The sequence below is a fragment of the Stegodyphus dumicola genome, chromosome 2, assembly GCF_044657685.1.
Source record: "Stegodyphus dumicola isolate Sdum_Otavi_A_Nest chromosome 2, ASM4465768v1".
Taxonomy (NCBI): Eukaryota; Metazoa; Arthropoda; class Arachnida; order Araneae; family Eresidae; genus Stegodyphus; species Stegodyphus dumicola.
This window is the reverse complement of record NC_140769.1, coordinates 23,588,214-23,598,815: the sequence shown is the minus strand read 5'-3', so window position 1 is coordinate 23,598,815 and position 10,602 is coordinate 23,588,214.

The following is a 10,602-nucleotide window of genomic DNA, read 5'->3' as shown; positions in this document are numbered from 1 at the left end:
GATAACTAATAATTACAAGTTGTCTTTGACTACAGATTTCGCATCTGCTAATTCCGAACTATTAATTCATTGAACGTAAAAAAATAACGCAATTTATTCAATTCTTTGAAGCGTTGTGATGTTTAGATGACATACAACATTTTTTAAATCAGATGTGAAGTTGATGTGAAGTCCATAGTTTTATGATACCACATTTATTTCGAAATACTTTTAAATACTTTTGTAGAAACATTAGGTTATTTCGAAGCTGGAGACATGAAAAATGAGCAATGCTTCCCTCGCCGGGACTAAAACCTCGACCTCTCGAATACGCGCCGAGCTTGCTGACCATTACACCACGAAGATCACTAAGAAGGCGGGAGAAATACGTTATATATTCGGAGAGGGGCAGACAGGGCAGGAGAAATACCTTATATACACCACCTTTTAAAGGGCGAATGGGCATTATAGGACACAATTGCGAAATTCTGGTGGTGGAGAATCATCATGCACAATTTAAGATAACTTAAAAATTATAAGAGTAATTTTATGGAATTATATAACATTTCTTTCCACTTTTTATATGCACAGAAGATATACAAATTTTCCATGTTAGTCTAAATGTATAGTCTTCTAATATACTATACTAAAAAATGATTTCCTATACCACTTAGGCTATGTCTATCGATAATCTCTAGTGATAAACATATTAGACCTTAAACAGCCCTTTTGGGCGATCGTTAAAATCTGAACCCTTTCAGATTTTTTTTTTAAATTTTACTTTCTCTAATTGTTTAGATTTTGCTACTTACTAATGACATACTGTTTTCCTCAAATATGCAGGATGTTACGTAATCATTATGTTAAACTGCAACCTTCTTAACAATTTTTAAACTAAGTAATGCATATGTTATTTCATTAATTTTACATTCTTTATATTGCGGGGATAATAAATGATAATTTTCCTTGAAATCTTTTACTGAATTCCTTGTTAATTCCTTAACTTTCTTAGTGAAAATAAAATAATCATCCAAAAACAGTGGAAATGCAAAGTGTTGTCTACTAGATTCCCTTTGTTAATAATAGAGGAATAAATAAAGAAAAAGAAATTTAGCGCAAAATGCGGTTTCGATACTAATAGCCCATTTACGATACGGCTAATTTTGGGCTAAGTAAATAAGTGATAAAAATGTCTGAAAGTTTACAGATGTTATATTACTCCCAAAGGGACTTTTTTCATTTACACATACATACAAGTTTGGAGAGCATTTGGGCTAACGTCCCTTTAGGCTAAAAATATTTTTAAAAAAAACATATCTCTTAAGTCTCGCGCGCTGGAGATAAAAATGTTTAATTCCCTACAGTGTGTTGCCATTGCTCGCTTTGAAATCGTTAAGTTTTTTAATAAAATTCGTTAAATAAAGTAAAATAAAATATGAAATAGATCATAAAACAAATTTTAAATTTAAGATTCAGGCTTCCAGTTACCCATACTCGGGTGGAGAACTACGTCATTCAAAATGTGATGGCTCTACGTATCGTTGCTTTATCACAATGCAAGAAATATACATACATTCATGCAGACTTTTCATTATTTAATTTCTTTAAATATAAAACAGGGCGATAATATTTGGTGGCAAAAAATTTGAAAAGTGATTCCGACTTTCCAAGTTTTCGACACAGAATGCCGAAACGAAATTAATATCTCTTCTGGGCTAACGCCGTTTGGGCTAATACATGTAAGAAATATTCTGAATGGTATTTTTCTAAATTCAAAGGACTTTATATTAAGATTTATATGTAAATGTTATTAATATGCCTTATTAGTCATAATGACGAAAAACCGGGTTAGTATTAATAACGGCCGGTTATTAACTTGCATTTATTATGAAACGTAACATACGCGCACGGAAGCTTTAAAGATGCGCCAAAAAAGCTTATGCGTAGTTGAGAAATTTGGAGATGCTGTTTTGTTATGGGCACCGGATTCAGAAATGTATGAATGTATGAGATATGTATGTATGTATGTATGTGCATATAGTATGTGTACATGTATACACACATGCATTCGTGCTTACATATTGAAATGTTTTTAAAATATTTAACGAAATTTACTTGGCTACTCCAACTCAACCATTTCTTCTCTTTATTTTTATCTCTTTTTAATTTCTCAAGGAAAGAAAAAATCTGACGTTGCTTAGCAACAGTTACAAGATACAAAATACAAACGATATCAAATGTGATACATCCATTTATTCTGAACCGATAAAAATTATTGTTTGGAAACTAACTGCCTTTTTGAGCTAACTGCCATTTGGGATAATAGCTTTCATATTACATGAAATGTATCTTGATATCATTAGATGCATATAAAATAAATGATATTCTAACAGGAGTAAAGCAGTTTTTTTAACACATAATAAAATGTTTTTTTTTTCTTTCGATACAGTTTCGCATCTTGTAGGAGTGGATTCCACTTTGGTAGGGAAAGTCCTGAAATAAAATGTCGACATTTGAAAAAATCGAAGTTTTTTAATTGTTCTATCAAATTCTTTCTATAAATATGATGTAGGAATTCGGTCAGAAGTTTAACTCGGTCAATGTAAGCTACCTCATGTGATCAATATTTTTTGTCAACTATAAAAACGCGTGCTGCTGTGTGTTTCGACGAGCTTTAAATTTTTTTCCCGATATGTTTGTGTCATTATGTTCAATAATTTAGGTCTTTAGAATAATCTTCTATGCGAAAAGCAGATATCGGATAATCTTTTTTAACAATATCATTTACACGAATTAAGATTCAACACCTTATAAGGTATATCTCCCGCTTTCTTTAGCTGATGTGATCTTTAGTGATTTAGCGGAGGTATGTACATATATCTCATGATAATGCACTGGATAAATCTGAAAATCAGGTTCCTTTAATTAATTTGAAAATAGTGTGTGACGTTAAAATTCTTTCGTTTGGTCATTTCACCATCACATTTTACTCGTTCTTCTTAGTTTCATCAGATTTCTTCGTTGAAAGGTTTTAAAAATTTTATTAATTACGGTGAAGTTTTTTGTGAATTGTAATTAATTTTATTAATTACAATTCACAAATTGTACAACCACTCATGGCAGCATCCAGCAAGCAAATGAGCCGGAGCCACCCACTAGACGAGAATCCCCGTAATTAGGGATGGACGGCCATAAGGTACTTCTCCCGCCTTCTTAGCATGCCTTCGTGGTGTAACGGTCAGCACACTCGGCGCATATTCAAGAGGTCCGTGGTTCGAGCCCCTGCGAGGGCATTGTTAATTTTTTATCTCTCCTGCTTCGAAATAACCTAATGTCTCGACAAACTTAACTCAGAAACATTTCCGATGTGTATACATCATGTCAATTGACGAAAATAATTACATATACTTTCATCACTATGAAAATTTTCAAGCCATTCTGTCTTGGTCCACTTTTTATAGGCTTTCCCAAAGATTATTATATTCTTCGTTATATATATTTCTATCTGGACGGCATTCAAAGTGTTTGCTAGCATATTATAAGGACTGGTTAGCTGATCATATGATCATATTTCGTTCACTATATCCATTCACTTTGAAGATTTTCTCTGTAATCTCTTTGAAGATTTTCTCTAAAAGAGTTTCCATTGTCTAGTGTGATGGTACTAAGTCTGTACAGTTTGATTTGTGAGTCGAAAATCGTAAGAAATTTCACTTTTTGCTACTATTCTTTAACTGATTTCAAATAATTTGTTGAAATTCAAAACACGCCGTTTTTCCTTTTGTATATTAATTTTAACTCTAAATGATATTTCTGTTTGATGAGAGTAAAATAAATAATAAAATTTATTTTATGTATTTTAAACTGCCCATATCAAACTTTTCAGTCAATATAAATACAAAATAATCAGAAAATTATCTTGATATCCAATTTTAATCCAAAAGCCATGACATTAGTGATTAATAATGTCTTGCATTAAATTCACCAAATTTAATGCAAGAAAAGTTCTTAAATTTGGTGAATTCGAAATTCTGTCGAAAACTGGGTGGTAGGCGAAATGCGGGAAAACTCCCTTAGTTTAGTTTAGTTAATTATGGCAAAGGAAGCAAGGGCTATCGATCTGTGAAATCCACCTTAACTGTCTTTGTATTTTTGATCACAAATGATGATGTATTGTTATTTGTAATGTATGCAAATGAAAAGTTGTTTTTCGGTTATTCTAATGTAATATTACGACGAGGTCATTTTAATTAAATGCATATAAATTCTTCCCTATATTCACAGACTTATTTAATTTCAATTTCAATAACAAGTATTGGCGAAAAAATCAAGGGTGTTTTGCTTAGCTTTCAAGAGACAGTTGAAGAAGCTATAGAGCATAATGAATTCATAAGTTTTATTGCAATTATTTATACTTTTTAAATATGCTGGTTTTGCTTTAAAGTTATTTCTCAAGAGAAATTAACACTAACGGCATAAATGCAAAAACTTATATGTTTAAACTACGTTTAATCTGATTTAAAAAGCATTTAGCTTATTAGAGAAATATTTTGTAGCCTTTGTAGCTTAAGCTAATTTAAAAAAAATAGCTTATGTATTATAAAATTGTTGTCTGAATTTTCCAAGGTAAAATGTTTCAGCAGATGTGCTGATTCCGGCGAAAAAAAGAGATGCAGCGGAGATGAATGATAAGTTCTAGACCATTCACGCTTGATTTAATACAATTAATATTAATTAACACAAGGATGAAAGAGGATAGAAATCAATCTTCTTTCCTCAATCGATTTTAATGCACCAGTACAGAAACTGAATGCGCTTTCTCTCTTTTTTATTATCCATTCTTTCAGCACGCAGATTAGGGAAATCAACGTTTTCATGATGAGCAGGTTAGCTAAGTTTAAAATATAGAGAAAGGCAGTATATCAAATTAATTAATCTCCTTCATAAAGGAGCAAGCGGCTTAGAAATTCCTGTTTTTATTAAACTTAACGAAGCAAATCTACTGAGCTTGAGATTTAATTAATCATTTATTTTTTTTTATTATTATTTTAGGTTTAGTATGAAAATTGATTTAACATTATATATGAGTAAAATCTGAATTCGCTTGAGGAATATATTTCATAAATCAGTTTAATGCATAATAATATCGAGGGAGGAGTACAGCATAATTTTAAACTTTTTAAATAACTTAAAGAACTTACTTCTGAAACGTGCTGAAAGAACTTACTTCATTTATGATTTAGTATTTCACAGCTGACAAACTTATGTCTGGTTTAATAGAATCAGATTTGAGAGCTGTTATATATACCATAGTAAACAGTAGTTTGATAATATTGTTCCCATTAGGTATGTCTTGAGTTCGAACGCATTCATAAGTACGAAGTGTATTTATCTAGTACTTTGAAGAAGATAGGGAAATATGTTTGATAATAAAATAAATGCTAAGAATCGATACAGTACGTGAAATAATTAATCACAGAATGGAACATTTATATGTTATTAAAATTATCCCAATGCACGTTTTTGAATTACAAAATCCACAGTAAAGTAGTGGAAAATTAATATAGCATGAAGAGATTAGGAGCCGAGAATTCTCCCTATTGAAAACGGTCTTTGTAAACATGCATTAAGTCTTATTAGTTTCTATTAATTCAGGGCTTGATATATTATAATGATCTGCTGAGAAAATAAAATTAAATTTCCTCAATTACTTCACAAACTGCAGTTTTGGGTACTTAACTTCACATTAGTTGTCATATCTTCATCGGGAGACAAAGATCATTCAGTAGCTTTGTAAGTTCATACACTTGAAAGGTAATGTTTGATTTCCAATCTACAGCGGCTCTCAAAAGGTCGTTGCCAAACTTAACTTGATGTCATACCATGACAAGCAAGATTTACATAGGAACTTGTGCCCGAAAATATGGGCGACGACCGCTAAAGGGCAATGTTCGCAGGCTTATGGGACAGTGGGAAGTGTGATCATTTTCAGGAGAGAACGTTGCAGAAAAAAGACTAATCGGGCTTAATAATTCAATTCTTTATGGACATTTTGTGTTACATTTGTGCAGAGATCGTTGCCGGTTGTTGTCATTTTGTGGAAAGATTGTTGCCGGTTGTTGTCACTTTGTGGAAAGATTGTTGCCAGTTGTTGTCATTTTGTGGAAAAAATATTGAAGTTTCAGCAGGTACAGGCCGAAACATCTGGTTTCAGCATGATAGAACGCCTGCAAATTTTAGCAGCTCTTTGCAAGAATACCTCGATAGAACATATCCTGATCCCTGTATTGGCAGAGGCGGATCAGTCCTATGGCCAATGCGATATCCCATCCTGACTCCCCTGGATTTCTACCTGTGGGAATATTTGAAATCCATGGTGTACGAGACGACCGTAACATCGGACATTAATCTCGTCGTTAGGATCTTGGAAGCGACGGCACGTGCCCGTAACACACCTGCCCATTTTGAACGAGTCCGTTAATTCATATGTCGAAGTTGTAAAACATGCATTGTGGCGAATGGAAGGAATTTTGACTATATCTTCTATGACTGAACTATGTTCTTTAGTAAAAGTCTTATTAACACCTCTTCAAACATCCCTTCCTTCTTCTGCTCTACGCTTGCGAACATTTCCTTCTAGCGGTCACCGTTCGCTTTTTCGGACACAAGTTCCTAGGCAAATTGTGTTTGTTATGGTATGACAAACCAGCATGTTAAGTTTGCCAACAATCTTTTGAGTCACCCTGTACATTTGTGACTATTTATGTATGGTTTGTATTGGCGTAAATATGCTTAACATGCCCTGCTAAAAATTCCCCATAGAAATAATTAATTCTTCTGATATCAAAAAGAATTCTACAGGATTCCACTAACAATTTCCTGATTTTTATTGATCTCCACTAATTTATTTTAATGGTATCAGTATGATATTACTACCACCAAATTCAACAAAACTTTCTATTTGTTTGTACTGGTTTATAATTGAGCTTTGGTGGTTTACCTACTAGTATCAAAAGTACAAGTACACTTAAAACAAGTACTTTTGAAATGGATTTACATCTTGATACGAGTACATTTGGAATGGATGTTAGTGGAATTTTTCATTGTTTCATATGGGTTTGCACATGTTTTCTTACTCACATCAGCAGAAGTCGTATAAATAATGGCAACTAACAGAAATTAATTCTGATTTCAGTAAACCAAACTTCATTTAAATTCATATTGTATACTGATCCTTTACAAATTTTTGTTTGTTTACTTATTAATTTATTTTATTTTCTTCTTATTTTTTCCCTATTCTTCTGTTATTGCTAAGATTAGAGCTTCTTCAGTTTTGTAATCAATAGAATCAATTAAAAATTTTTAAAAATATGCAGAGACACCTCTTGTCACGACCCCTAACCTAAGTTAACCACTTCTCTACGTCGACCACCTCTGAAGGTGATAATACTTCTGAAGATATAAAATAAATGTCATTGCTGAACATGACCTCTTTAAGTCGAGCTAAGTTACTTGGAACCTAAGGTAATCGCTTTAAAGAGTTTCACTTTTGCTTATCTTTCTAATTTTTTTACTTAATTATAAGGAAATACTATCAATACTCACATATAAGGAATAACAACAAACACTTTATACATACAGAGAGAGACATATACACAATGAGCCTGACGTATAAATGAATTATAAGATAATCTGCACGAAAGGGAAGTAATACAGGTATGTAAGTGTGTTGAAATCTAATGTTTGAATGATCTTCACGTACGTTAATTTTATTAATTTATACTATCTATTATTAATTTTTAATGATAATTAATAATTGTCTATCGTTAATTTTTGCTCTTTCCAGAAACTTTAAATAATCCTTGACGTCTGAATATTCATGAAACAGAATTTCTCCGATGGAAAGGAAATATAAAATGAACTTGAATTCTATTTCTCTACTTCTGCATTTTAACGAAACATAACGTGCTGGGAAGACTTAAAAGCGGTATTTTCCCTGCTTTGAATTTGTGGTCACAGCAGATAGGCATACGTGGTTTTTTTCTATTTTATTAAAATTGTATTTTTTAAAGTTTGATTTCTGACTGCAAATCGGGAAGAATTTCGAAAATATTTTCTAACTTTTGCAGCTGCTCATGTAGATGCCTCATCCATTACTTATGCAGAAATAGAATTGAATGTATGTGAGAAATGTTATTTTTCTTAAAATTCCAAAACTTCTTACATGGTTCTAATTTGGAAGTTTTGACCAGTAGTGTGATGTGGTTAAGCAGAAATGATATTTTTTACGTCTTTGTAGAAATGGGATAATTGCATTTGCCAGAACAAAGTGGTGAGATTTATTTTTTAAATTAAATAAGAGTAATTGAAATATTTAGAATCTGCATCAGTTTCTGATAATTTATGAAAAAAAAATGTTACCGAGGAATCTTTTTGATACCTATTAAAAGTGTTATGTAGAGACTTAAATTACCGCAATTGCATTTAAATATAATAGCTCTTTTAATTATATTGTTTTACTGTAGAAAGAAATGCTATTAAGCAAAATTTTCGGAAATTAGTTTTAGAATGAGTCTGTCCTATTCCAGGCCACATTGTGCTGGGATTGTTAGCGACTTGCGTTAGCGGTGTCGAGTGTTCTAGTCATTAGGCTTGTCTCCCCGGTTTACTTTAAACCAGAGCTCTTCCTGCGCTTTAAATATCATGTGACTCGTTAGGCTAATCTACCACACCTTGAAATTATTACTGTTAGGTAGTTCTGTTAAGCCATAAGTGCTTGGCTTATTGTAACCCAAGTCGGGTCATTTGTTTATTTGTGTTCGAATAAAAACGGTCTTATACACCCTTCTTCTGATTTCAGTTTTGTTCCACAATGCTAGAAGATAATTCTTCGATAATCATTTTAAAATCTATTTTCTGTATTCGCCAAGAGGCATAGACTATTCATCCTTTTAAAGCATTATCTGCATTAGCCAGAACTTGTGCGTTTTATAACCTTGTAGTATGTAACTATAAAAAATGAAATAAAACATAAATAGGATGTAAATATTTCTAATTTTATTTATCAAAGAAGGGACATAAAATGCAACATAATTTGTTTAACGATTCGCACATTGAAAATAAATGAAGAAGCAAGTGTAATTTCAGCATAAAAATGCAATATATTTTCAGGCTTAAAGAAAATCCAAACTAAGTCTGCAGTCGAATGATCCTTTTATACGAATGATCTTTTCGATTGGAATTTTATTTGCTTTATTAAATATAATATGATCTCAAACTCCGAAACTGGTTAACATGCATATTATTTTAAGAAATCATTAACGAATTCCATCATGTATTATTTATTGATAATGCATTACGACTTAATCCTTAGCCTGCCGTGGCAAGAAATAGGAAGTAGATCATGCTGATGATCACATTTGTTACGGAGTTAGGAGGCCAACTGTTTTCAGAATTTTTTATCGCAAAAAAGCACGGTATTAAACCAATATTCTTTGGGTGTTCTTCATGAGAAGCTCGTAAAAAAGTACCCTTCAAAAAGGTATGATTGATGATGAAAAGCTATAACGCTGAACTCTATATCATTCGAACCACATTTTTATTAAACCTTTAACCTACCGTTCGATATTGGAAAAATTTTGGTTACCAGACATGTATTTGGAAGTCAACGGGAATGTTATTCTGTCCAGCTTCTAAGAAGTTTGTGTGAAAACAACTCCGAAAATGGAGCATCAATTTATTCCTTTTGTATTCGACCTAATGATTTCTAGCGCATTCACCACACGCATTTCCAGGGAATGTAAAGAAAATTTCGGGAAATATATTGAGGATTCTGTTTAGGAAACCTGTTCACGTCGAGTTTCGTCCACTTCCATAAAACGACATGACAATCCAATAAAGAACACTCGTCTCAATTCGACATTTGGTCTGTTTGTCTTTTTTGGGTGTCACTTTCCGCCATTTTCTTACTTTTTATAATTGTTAAAGGACGAACGGAGACCCGGAAAGAAGTATATTTGCTAGTTTCCGTACAGTTGAACTAAAATTCCAGGCAAAGCGTTAATAAAAAGTTTTATGAAATACTTCACGATTCATTACAACTAATTATATGAATGCACGTTTTTGTAAAAGTACTTAAAAAAATGTTATAAAAATGAATGGCTGGCTCGAAGTTTCAAATTTTATCTATCATTTTATTTTTTTTTTTTAATTTTATTTTTCTTTCTAATCATGTTTTACAAATATTGTCTATTCTACTTCATCTAACGCAAGTATTTCACCACTGGACATGAAATATGGACATATTTATGAAATTAATGATTATTTGCTTCCTCCCCCCGTATTAAATTTTAGTAGATAAAATTACATGTTCTTGACTGCATATTTTTCTTGCTATATATCTGAATAATTGCCTGTTGTCTTTTAGTGTTCATACGTGAGTACACAAATATAAGGCGTTTGCATGTAGGCATATAATGCGTGTATGTCTCTGCTTGCATAATAAACATTTTCTCCGCCAATATATAAAGAGGTACCCAACTGATAGAGTTTTAGAGACGCCGTATTGATGAGTCTGCGTTCGAATACTGGAGAAGATATGGATGTTTGTAAGCGTATAGTGTC